Source organism: Maylandia zebra, linkage group LG3, assembly GCF_041146795.1.
Source record: "Maylandia zebra isolate NMK-2024a linkage group LG3, Mzebra_GT3a, whole genome shotgun sequence".
Lineage (NCBI taxonomy): Eukaryota > Metazoa > Chordata > Actinopteri > Cichliformes > Cichlidae > Maylandia > Maylandia zebra.
In genome coordinates, this window is record NC_135169.1 from 42,680,724 (window position 1) to 42,693,640 (window position 12,917).

Below are 12,917 nucleotides of genomic sequence, written 5' to 3' on the forward strand. Positions count from 1 at the left end.
GGGCAAACTCGGGGCAGACAGCCACTGTGCCTAGTAGATTAGACTTCTCCAGTTCTTCCTGTTTCATTCCATCCAGGTGCATACTGGGAACGCTGCCATGTATATCCCTCGGTGCACAACAGTACAACGCAGCTGTGGAAGCCACCTAAATTTGATTCCTCTCGTTGTAGCCTAGCAACGGTGGGTATTAACGCACACAGGCTGGATGGGTGCAGTTCTGGTGCCAGAGGCAGGATGGGCGCCTGGTTGCAGCTCATTGGCAGATGACATTGAGTGAAAGCTGGCATTCTGAGATTAGGGGATCAGATGCTCACAGCGCTCTATGCAGGAAGTAGGATGAAATGTAAAAATCAATGCCAGGAGGGCTTGACAGGTCCTTTACACTTGACGTGCAGATGTACACAGATACGCCATACATAATGTTGTTACACAGCGCATGAGCCCGCATGTTTTAGTTTGCTGTACACTGTAATTTGCTTTTTGGAAAGAGAAATTTATTATCTGGTGATGTAAATCCGAAAATGAGCATTTCAGAAATCTGCTATCCGATCTTGGCTCGTCCTGCAGATAAGACATTTGAGAAAATATTCTGGCACGTTTCCAATAGACGCAAATTCCTGCCGTCACCTTACCTATTGATTTACTCGGAGTAAATAAGCTAGTGTTTATACTTGTTGTGTTAAGAACATTGCACAGGGGTGTCCTGGCAGCTCTGCGGTATAAAGTGTGTGCCTTGTAAACATGACTTCCTGGTCTGAATCCAGGCCAGGACCTTTGTCACTTGTCTGTGTTGTGTCTGTTCCACCTGCAAAAAATACCATGCCCACTCCCCTCAAAGCAGCCTTTGGACGACGCGGCCAACAAACACACCTCTTGTGGATTTAAAACACAGCCTTCGCCAGCAGCACTTCCACTGGCTTGAGGCCGCTGAGCGGGGGGAGGCTTCTCTCCCCTGAAAGCATTGGCAGCTACGCTAGCTTCTGTTTTCTAGAATACCAGATGCCTCACGCCACATGCTTCAGCCACTTTGATTTCATCTCTGTGCAGTTGTTGATCAGATCTGTCTCTGTTTGACACAACCTGCCTCCCGTCTCCCTCGTAACTTTCATCTTTTCCATGCCGGGCAGGCAGGCGGCCGCGGCTGTCTTGAGATGTCACCCGGTGACGTGCAGTGTCCATCTGGTATACGATGTAATGGGCCTGGATGAATGAATGGCCAGCCACTCCACTGCTTCCTTTATGATTCTCAGCAGTGGTGCTGTCCAACTTTGATTCCCCAGTTATTAGGGAATTGAATTCCCCACTGAGGCGACGCCCAGAGGAGAGGAAGAGAAAGAGACACACAAAAGGAGTGTGAAATCTGTGGCAGTGCTACAGAATATGCTGCACAGCCCACCACTGCTCTCTTCCTGGAGCCTCTTCTCTCTTTGTGTTAGTCTGTAAACACATTTGCACCAGAGCCACTGCTCCAAAATGTAAAGATTTGCAGCAGCAATTCATTGTCAGGCATGATCTAGGGCTCTTCACTTTTCACACAGGCGGAGAGGAAGTCACTCAGTTTGAAGAGCAGCACGTCCTCTGAAGGTCACGTAATGAAACAAACCTCCTATAACAGAGATGGAGTAAACTAGGTGGATAACCCTCAGGGGATTTTGCTTCATCTTAAAAACTATTGACGGTTTCCCTCTGAATTTAAAGGGCTCCTACTGGATCCCATCACAAGGGGATTAAAAAGGAAAAGGGCAACTGGGATCACTTGGAGAGCAGACCCCTTCCACTTGAGCCAACACTCAAGCAGGGATGAAGTGGAGGCGTAGAGGCAACCCAGAGGGAAAGAGCGCAGAGGGAAGGGAGAGACGGGGAGGTGGCATAGTTTGGATTCCCAATATGTGTCCAGGGAATCCGAAGTGAGGCCAGATGGCACAGGCCTGCCGGTCTTTGGGAATCACAGCATACGGCGGCGGGATGCATGGCAGAAGGTAGCGGGAAACAGTGCCGGGGTCAGCTCTTGATGTTGGACGCTCCCCGGAGCGGTTCCTTCCATCCCTTTGAACAAGAGAGCATCTCCACACAACTGTGCCGCTTCTCTGCTTAATGCGGCAGTTGACTTCAAACGCAGCGCTATTCCCTCCTGCCCAAAACCTCCCGAGTTCGAAACATATGTTATCAGACCCGATGAAAACACCGTGCCAATAATGTGCCACCGAGCGCCACGTATGGACATATGTGTTCTGTTTCAGCTGCAACTTTCATCTCGTACAATTTCATTCGACTCGCTGGCGGAGCCGACATGTGGGAGCTACGTCACAAGGCCGGAGCGAGGTGCGGCGGCGCTTCGCGGTGCCTGTCGTGCCAGCGTGCTTCGCCGTAGACCGAAGCACAATATGATGGCGGCCAATTATATATCAGTCAGCTTTCGGAGACAGATGTCCAATATAACCTGGTTAGCGCTAATAGGCAGATTTTTAAACGAGTAATTATTCATCGTTCGCAGACCAGTAAAAGAGACGGATGCTAATATCTGATGCTGAATGTGTGTGACAGGTGTTACCAACGATTTCCCTCAGTCTCTCGTGGCAGCCACCACTACGCAAACATCTTAAAACATGTCTGCATTCACGTTGCAGTGATCTCACATTTTTTGACACATACTCTTTGACTTTGGGAAAGAAGCAGCCCTGTATGTGCATACTGATTATCTACCTCTATTTCTGTCGAAATAACAGTTTTTTGGAAGCCAAGTGTGGTGTTATGCTTGTTGTCGCATCTCCATATCTGTGTATAGACTAAGATCCCCTCATTATTCTCATTAATGGTCCATCTGTCATCTTGGCAGAAGCCCACTGGTATAGAGTTAGCTATGATTAACATTTAATCTATATGATTTTCTAATGAAAGCAGGGGTACCGCACTCGGTAATGATTGATTTGTTTCGCTTTTTTAATAATGGCTCGAGTTGTTGGAGAAGATGTTTCACTGTGTGCTGATTATGGTGCCATTGTTTTCTTAATTTCATAAAGTGCTGCTTCTTAATCTGAATTTCCTTATTGTGTTTTTTCTGAAGTTGTCATTGTGCACGTCGCAGGGGGAATGAAAACGCTGTCACTCATGCATGAAGTGCTGTTTTGTGTTTTTTTGTAGTTCAGCTTGTGACATGTCAATTTTCCGAGGGCCATCAAAAGGCTTAAGGTTTTCAGTGAACCGAAAGTTCACACACACTGTGCGTTTGATCGATATTAAAACAGATTTGGAGAGTCTGTCTAGTATTTCTCTGCAGGTCGTACAAGTGCAGAATAAAAACGACTAGGTTTTAGTAAGTAATTAAGATGAGTCGGTCACATAATAAAGAAACAAAGCAAGTATGAGGTCAAAGTCGCATTTGATCTGTTTTGCAATCTGTATTCGAAATTCACATAAAGAACAACTGTAACAGGAGAACAGGGAACAAAACAGGTAGAGGAAAAAAGAACAGGCTGCATATATAGGTGCCATATGTGCAGAGCAGCGAGGAAAAGAACTGCAGTAAGATTACACCGCAGAAAACCAGAACTGCATTATCATAATCCCCTGGGAGACTGCTTAACTTCAGTTTTACCATCTACAACAAACTAAAGCTACACATGGAAATTTCCCAGATCCCAAAGCGGTATCTGTCTGAATAACTTCTTTGGTTAAATTTAAAACAGCATTAAACACAGAAAAGCTGAAGAGAGTCTTAAGCTGAGCTCAAACATCAACATTTATTTGTCATTGATTTACCAAAAGAAATCAATGGGATGCTAAACAATAGTATATTTAATAATGTGTTAAACATCCAGCACTTTTTTTTTTACTGAAGAGCAAAACAAATAAATTATACTCTTCAAGTTGCAGTGATTAAAGTATGGTCTAATTCACAAGTACAATTCAACTAACACAATCAGACTCACTTTTATTGAACACAGTCGGTAATCTTTCGCAGTACAGGCTGGAAAATTCAACCGAAGCTCGACCTCTGCGCTAACGACGTCTCTAAAAATACAGGGAGTCAGGTGGTCCAATTAAAGAGAAGAGACTAGAAGTGGGGGTTGTTCTCGTGTTATTCCTATAAATAAATGCATTAAAAGTCTTGTTACTGACACAAAAGTCTGGACTTCATAAAAGTGATTCAGTTTGTGTCCTGATCACAAGAGTGGAAGCTGGAAAACAATTCAAGAGGACGCGAGTGTTCACCGATCCACATTCGGACACTTTGTTTACAAGCAGGGGAACTCTTGACATGATTCTCGGTGTGATCACCAAGCAGCACCAAACCAACTTCAAAATAAAAGAATTGAAGTTTTTAAAGACTAAACAGATTTTCCACAACACATCTGGAACAAATGAGAGACAAAATGCTGAACACTATATGTAGCTAAAAAACAAACAAACTACACAACATCATCAAACCTGTGGCGATTGGCGGATGGCTTCTGGGGCTGGAGGCTTTGCTGCTAAGGGAATCAAAATTATATTTAGTAAATTTTAGGTGAGAATATAAATGGAGAGGGTTGGTGATGCAACAAGACAATGACCCTATATCTGCTCGTGTGTTAATACCCAAGTCAGATTGTGTTTGTCTTCAGTTTGGTTGTAAAGAGCCAGTTTGGAAATCCCGGTAATCCCAAATGGTTAGCAAACTTTCTCTTTATGACGCTAAGTTGTGTTGCTGTTGTCTGCATGAGAAACAGATCTGTAACCTTCCATAGGCTCACCGAGACATCTGCTGTACATGGCAACATGAATAGAGCTTTTGGCTTGGGTTCAAGGCTCCGAGAGTGCCTTTTGTCGGTGAACGGTCTATTGTGGGTGGATAGGAGGATGGTGTTTACGGTCGCCACTACCTCCATGGCCCCCGCAAGGAGGATAATGAGATACAGTTGTTATCAGTGACAGCCGAGGGCCACGAGGAGTTGTATCGGCCCGGTGCCTCGACTCTGATCCTCCCAGAGTGGGAGGCAAGATTGGAATGATGCTAATGTTCACTTGAAAGCCTTTCTAATTACTTCTTAGTGGGAACTGCACATCTTTAACTGGAGAGATGTGACATGAAATTTAGCATATAGTTAATAAGCTGGTCCGACTGGTCATTTTTGCACTATTTTGCTCATTAGTAAGTTGCATAATTTGCATTTTAATTGACCACAGCTAGTGTTAGACTCTTGAATAACTTTTGATAAGTCTAAATTTAGCTAAAGATACACAAGGCTAGTAAAAAGTTGCTTAGAGGTGTAGTTCTGTTGGTCAACATATAACCTCTGTGGAAGTCTGCATTGAAATCCCTCTCATCTTAGTGACTCATGTTAAATTTCCCAACTTAGCAGCAGAAAAAGAAAAAGGGTATGAAAGCCTGGTGTAAAAAGGGGTACTGTGGTATGTGATAAAGTGAATGAGCAGTGGAACACTTTCATCCTCACCACTTGTCTCATAAATATGAATTTTATACACCACAGTATATTATTTTCTACATGTGCTTATTTGCTATGTTTTGCCATTGCCAAGGTAACACTGCTTCACTTACTATTCTGGGTTTATTTGTGTTAGCATTATGTTGCAGTTAACATCAAAGCAATTGCACAGATGAAGGCAAATACAGTCTATCTTTTATTGTGTTGTAGATGTTTCCTGTCATTTATTCCTTTGTTCATACTTTACTATTGTTTCTTTGTTCTGAGCCGTAGTGGAGGTAAAGTGTTTGGGAAGGAGGCTCCTCCACATCTCCTGACTTTTATAGTGCTGGTGATTTCATGGTCGATATGACTGGGTTACATCAAGACGAGGGTTTTTCTTTCAGTAGGAATGTTTTCTTTTGTGTGAGTTTTTTCTTGTCTGGATCACGGAATCACTAGTCAAGAGTATTTGTCTTATTGGGAGCTATTTAGCTGTGTAAATTAGCAAGTTATTGAGTTACAATTGAAGTTCAGTAAAACACATAAGAAACACACAAAAAAACCCTACACAGAAGTATTTTTGTGGAGACATTAACACAATGAAACAGCTGTGACAAGCTAACAGTGACAAGCTAACAGCTAACGGCTACTGGCTAACATATATATATAAAATCATATGACTCATGAGATTAAATCACATATTACCTGCATCTTTTTCTACCTTTGTGTTTTATGACATTTTGTTATTTTCTATCTCTGTTGTGTTTTATTCAACTTCTGTTGTATTTTGTGTTTTTCTTTTTCTGGGTATTTCCTTAAGCAGTGGTGCTTTTGACCCTTCAGGGCCACAATAGATTTGGGGAGTTTTTGGTTTGACTTTTGCACATCCTGTAGAACACTTTAAATAAACTGCTCATCTCTGGGAAAGCATTGCCAGACTGTTTTACATGGTGCAAGGACAAAAATGTTGAAAGACTCCTTTAAACTGAATTAAGACTTTAAGTTATGCATATTAGGAGCATGGCAGCTGGCACGTAGGTTTTCGGTACATGCAGTGCTAGCTACTAGCTGTCTGCTAAATGATTTCACAGGGACATTTTTATATAGGCACAATAAATACTAGAGCCCTGGGCTAAACTAATGTTTCCCACTGAGTAGGCCTGTGCATATTAATATAATGGAAAGTATTCAAGCATTACTTTGTAAACTGGCATACTATTCGGCTGACAGAGGTCTGATTTAGAATTAAGACATTTTGATCTAAAATATACCTTAGTTTGAACTTTGACATATCTTTTACTCACCCAGCCTCACTCTAATCACAGATGCCATTCATTCTTATCTCAGTGCTCAGACCAAACATAAAAGCGAATCAGTAGTAGAACCCTTCACCCAATATCCTTGCTGGATATAGCACAACATCTTAATTGATTTGTTCCAAAACCAGATGAAGTGACTCACAAAAATCTGTACTATATGCCCTCAGATAAGTGCAAAAAAAACAAGATTTCTGCTTTGAAGAGTATCCAACAATTATATGTGGTATTTGCGGACAAACACCATTGTTCATGGAATTTAGGGTCGAAGCCGAGGCCCTTACAGATGATTTATGTATTCAGCTGGGGATGGGGGAGGATAAAATGGGCAAATTTCATCTGGCTGTAGAAAGCTCCAGCCCAGCGGGCCTAGAGAAGGCTTAAACATAAGCAGGACGGGTGCCAGGTCCTCTCCTCGGCCATTGTGCTTTAATTAACCTACATAGGAGCTGACTGCTTAAATGTGCAATGATAGATAAGGCCCCTTGGATGATTGATTTATTTACTGCACATGCTAGTGATTTCCATAACATTACAAGCCATATGAGGCACAAAAGTCATTAATGCTCAATATGGCCGTCAATGTATACAACATACAGTAAAACCTGCTTTCAGGTGGAGGTAAGCTAATAAAAATGCAGCAAATGGATGGGAAATTTTGGCTTGAAGATCAGCCAAGGTCACTGATGTTCCAGTAAATAACAGCGAGGACAGGAAATGATGGAGAGATGTTGAATTCACGACTTTTAGAGACATTGTTTTATAAAAGCACACCAGGTCTGGCTTTGTCAAGTGAAGTCTGGCATGGGCCCAGCAGCAGTCTGAGGCTGTGATTGCAGCCGAACGTCTCCATCAGAGAGCACTAGAAGGTAACGGTGGGATTAAAATGGGCACTGCTGGCACATACAGGCGGGCAGGGTGTTTCTTTCTTTTTTTTTAGCTAGGCCATTGTTCCATATGTGCTCCACCTGCGCCTCTCAGAGCCTCGCGCCAAACACACGGCCGGCAGGCTCCACCATCCTCGCTGATTGGAAGTTGCCATGGTGATGCTGGAAGCCGGAGCTGAAAATAGGGGGGGTGTGCTGTAAATCTCAACATGGTATTTTTTTAATTTAGGAAATTGGCAAAGGAAGTGTAGTAAATGAATCGGCGTTAATAATAATTCACATATGGGACAAAACACAATTAGGCTGCTTTTGGCTACAGGCAAAGAGAAGACAGCTCCCTCTAAAATGTGATCTCATCTCATCAAAGGCACTTCAGCTTTCCCAGTAGTCCTGAGTGAGCAGATAGTACGGCTCTATGTGATAATGATGTTTATGGAAATAATATGACTGAAAGTTATCACTGGACACAAAGAGCAGCGAGATGGAGACATCAATCATGCAATGATGACCCATAAATTGATTCCTTATCAGCTCGTGTAAATGGATGGAAAGAGTGATTCAGTGCTTTGGTTTATTAAATAGAAAACTCAATTTTTTCTCCCTCCCCACTACCAGCACTGTTTTGTTTCAAAAGTTAGCTTTTTAAAAAAAAAAAATTATTTCGTTTTTTTATAAATTTGTTTGGAGTGCAGAGGAAAGCCGAGCAGCAAAGCTCACCCGTAGCTTTTAATAACACGATGGCCACCATCCAGCTTCAGACGAGTCCTGGGATTGGCTGATCCCTTCACACTCTGGCACCTGGAGCAAGCCTGAAGTATATGTATGTGTGTGTCTGTATGTGTGAGTGGGAGAGGGAGAGGGTGAAAGAGGCTGTCATTGGTGGCTGCACTATTGGAGGCGTGACATGACGAGAATCAAAGGCCGTCACCTGCAACCGAGTGAGAAGAAAAATCATTAAAATGGTTTCAGGCCAAAAGCCTTTGCATAAAATCCGAAAACTTTTAGTTTGGGAGAGGAGAAAAAAACATTTTCTCTTGGTTTTAAATTCAAAGTTCAAAGTGCATTCAAGGAAATTCTTGGCTTAGGTTTTGGTATTTGCAGCAGGTGTGAGGGAATACGTGAGGAGAAAAACCTTCCTGACTAAAACTGTCTGCGTTCGAGTTTGTATTAAAAAGACAAAGCTGCAGCGCTGCCCGCAACACTCAGTGGTGACCCACGTATTTGTTTATGATTGGCAACCCCCGTCTGAAAACGGCTGTGCAAATACGATATGTACATTTGCATGTTTGTTGTCATTCATTTCACCATTAATCCATAATCCAAACTAAACTGGCGGTAAACAGCATTGCGGGGGGAGGTGTTTGGTTGTTCAGCTGTGGCTCCAGGATCATCCAGTGATACATGCAAAATGGGGCTTTGGGTCAAGATCACAGCACAGATAGAAACAGATAAAAAAAAAAAACCTGCCGTTTTCTCTGCACAGAAATCCTCAGCAGCGTTTTCTATACTTCTCAAGTTGGTGTTGTTTATGAGACTCCTGCGCCAGCTTAGCCGGTGCGGAAGTGACCTTTCCGAGTCATTGAAAATGCAGAGTAGCTACAGACAAACTGACCTGCAGAGGAATTAGCCGCTGCTCCTTTCGTCTCCTGCAAACCCAACAGCTTGAACACGCCTGGGTGCTGCCTCACAAAGGCGCTCTATGGAGGAGGCCTATTAATCTTCCCAAAGCCTCAAAAAAGCAAGAGTCAGTGTGGGCCCCTAAGTCTGGTGCCCGGGGCCCGCAGAACGGGGGTCCTTGGCAGGCTCTGTGGGGTCAGTCTTGGCCCTGGATCAAATAGGTGGGGGTGGGACAAGGGCACAGGATGGTGTACCTGTGCCCTTTAACAGATGCCAGGCTGAGGCTGGCTCCGGGGAGAGGGGAAAGGATCATTCCTGGTGCTGCTGGCCTTCACAAACATCAATCAGGATGTAGCTGTTCTTCCTCCATCATTAAAGAGGAGATAGAAAGAGGGTAATCTGAAAGCGCTGCAGCTTCTCCGTCTGATATTTAAGGGCCCGGAGTGCGACTGAAGAGAGCGAGTGACACCTGTGATGCCGCCACTGCATTACGGAGAGAAATATTTTATTAGGAGTTTAATCTTCTGATACATGAAGCGATAACAGCTGACAGTACAACATGCAGATTGCGAGTGTGAGTAATTATTTGCCTGCACTCTGAGTAAATATTGAAGCAAAATAGGCCCGTTCTGTATTTTGAGCCTTTTGCGGCATGTAAAAATAGCAAGAAATGATCGTTAAATCTTTAAAAATATAAGTATTTAGTAGTTCCCTACAAACATCTGCTGAAACACATTACACATACTGTTGCAATGGATGATATATTCCTTCAGAAAGATGTGAAAGGAAAGAGGAAAGGTTGTAAAATTTGCTGGCTTCTAGTGGGTGGGGCTTTTAAATTAAATCAGAGGCCCAGGTGCAAGAAGGCATGAAGGGAGGGGATCTTTTTCCTTTTTTTTTTCCTTTAACTGAGCCAACACCTGCCTTTAGCTTAGTTTACCTTTTTGGGACTGGTCGCAAGCAGCAAATCTTAACAAGAATCTCTGTATTAGGTACTATTTAGGCCGGCTGCTGGTGCTGAGAAATCTACTTAAGCTAACCTGACTTAAGGTAAGCCCTAAATAACCCAGTGCCAGCAACCTTCAGTTACTTCCTGTAAATCCTTTACAGGCACACCCGGTGTTAAAAAAGTAGAGCTTCTAGTCATTCACTGTCATGTCTTAAATATACATACATGCATTTAAGTGTGTGTGTATTGTCAACAGCGTGCACCAAACCCAGTGTTACTCAGAGGGTGTAACAGTCTGTCGCAAACGTTAAAAGTTAGGCACTGAAATAATCTTTTATAAGGGAAACATACAAATATAAAGTGGTGTAATTAAAAATGAATTCATTACTCAATAAACTCAATTATGCAAAACCATAAATTAATATTGCTCATCTCAATATACAACATAAATGAATGAGACCAAAAATAAATCCAAAGCCATTAAATAAGGTTACAGTTGTGAAGCCTCGAGCTGTTTTCACTATCGCCGTCGTCAAGCCAGAGGCACGTCTGACCGAGGAGCTATTGAAGACTGTAGTTTGCAAAATAAGCATCTAGTTGGATTAAATGAGACTTGGAATTGATATTTTACAGCATAAATTTATGAGGAACCTACTGAGGTCAAAGATCAAGGGAAACAGGGGCTGTTTTTTATGGCCTAGACAATAGCGACTTCTTTTTGCCACCGGTTGGCAATCAGAAAGAATGCAGGTTCAAGGCACTCCTCTTTAGGCTTCACTTTTCCAGCATCTGCATTCTTTTAAAAGAATTATACATGTGGAATTTGCACAGATGGCATCATGGAGGAAAAAAAAGCAAACAAAACACCAGTTCTCTGCACAGCAAGTCTGTCTACCATGGACACAATTCATGCAGAATCTACCTCCAAATCATCATTTTATTACAGTCCAGTGATTTATTCTGGTACATTTAAATGATAAAAATTTAACTTTCATCACATTTTAGAGCGCAGAGATTCATAATCAGTAAGATAAAACTAATAAATTCCGATTATTTCCTGCTGTTTGACTGTTTGATCCCTAGGGGTGTAGTTTTGAATTCAGCATATTTGTGGAGGGGCTGAGGTAGAAACCAAATGATGATTTTTCCTTAAATAAACAGTCTGTAATCAAGTTTCCTGAGCTCTAAATGCACAAACAATAAAGAGGAAACATTTAATTTGATTTCTGTCAAGTAAATCTACGAAAAGCAAAACCCTAAAATTATCCTGTTATTGCCTTAATGCTTCACTATCCTTCAGCTGGGCCTAATGCCTCTTAAACAAATAGACCTTGCTCAGGCTTTTCAGTGTTTGTAAGGACTTGTCAGAATAGATGTACCCTGCTGTGGCTGCTGCTCTTTTCCCCCCACAGCCTGCGAGGACTGAACAGAGCTCTACTGTGCCTCGGCGGACATTGAAATTCCCCCGACGTTTGTACAGTGAATTCCATTTCCGTGCCTTTTGATTCATACTTCTTTTTTCCTCCTCCTTTCCCCCTGTGAAGTACCTTTTTGTCCCCTGTTTGAACTTGGGTGAAGAATTCATCTGCAAGTGGAGGTTGGAGGTCAGACAAAATGGGCGAACTGAATGACTTAAGGAGCGACGGAAAGGGAAAAATATGAGGAATGGTGGCATGCATTGACAATGAATAAGATTAAATAAGGTCTGCAAGTGATGGCTTCCTCTGTTAATGCGATTAGTGGAAGTGGGCTGTTTGTATAAGCGTTAATGGGAATTCAGTTGAAAGAAGTAATGGTGATGAATATCCAAAGTTCAACCAATCCGACCTGTGAAGAAGAAGGAGCTCAGAAACTGTTACGCTTTAAAAACATTGTTTTATTATTAATGTTCTTCTTTATTAGCAGTAACACGTGCTCACAAGAGTGATGGCAGCTGGCCCGCGACACAAACTCATCTAACTGGAAGCTAAAAAAAGAAAGTCAGCATGAACTCCTGGATTGGACGCTTTGTTTTTGCTCCTGTGCCATACACTCTAGCTGCTCAGCTTTTTCTTTATAATCAATGCTGTCTACATTTACTGTTGAGGTCAGCTCTGAGCAGCTTGTTCTCATCACAGTGAGGTTCATCTATAACTATATGCGGTTTGTGGATTAGGGGATGAAAGAATGCCACTGACTGTGAAATTGCCTGATTTTTATCGGGGATGTTGGTGAGCAGCTGTGCACAATCCTCTGCCCTAATCTCGGGGCTGGAGAGGGGACTGGGCAAGGAGGGGAGGTGTTTGTGTGTGTTTTTGTCTCCCTGCATGTGTGTGTGTGTGTGTGAGAGAGAGTGTTGCGTGCATGCCAATGTTGGAAAGGTTCTGAATGGTTGTGTTTATGCATGATCCTTCAGAAGACTAGTTATCCCTGATAAGTTATCCCAGTGTTGTCCCAAAATCGGTGGTGCTACAGGGATGCAGGATTCAGTAGATGACTGTGGCGACAGCTTGGCTTTTTCTGTTTCAGTTGGTAAAGGCCAGTAAAAAGATATGTCATAATAATATTATTGATGCATTGACTGTATAATCCTGTCTCTCCACTATCTAACCAAGTCTAGTCCTGGAATAAGGATAGAGAGGAAATCTAATTAAAGTTCATGTTGCATAATAGTGAATCCATAAAACTGTATTCTGTCTACAAAGTTTCATATTAAATTAAATTCAGTTTGACTTAGCACTGAGTCACAACAACAGTCACC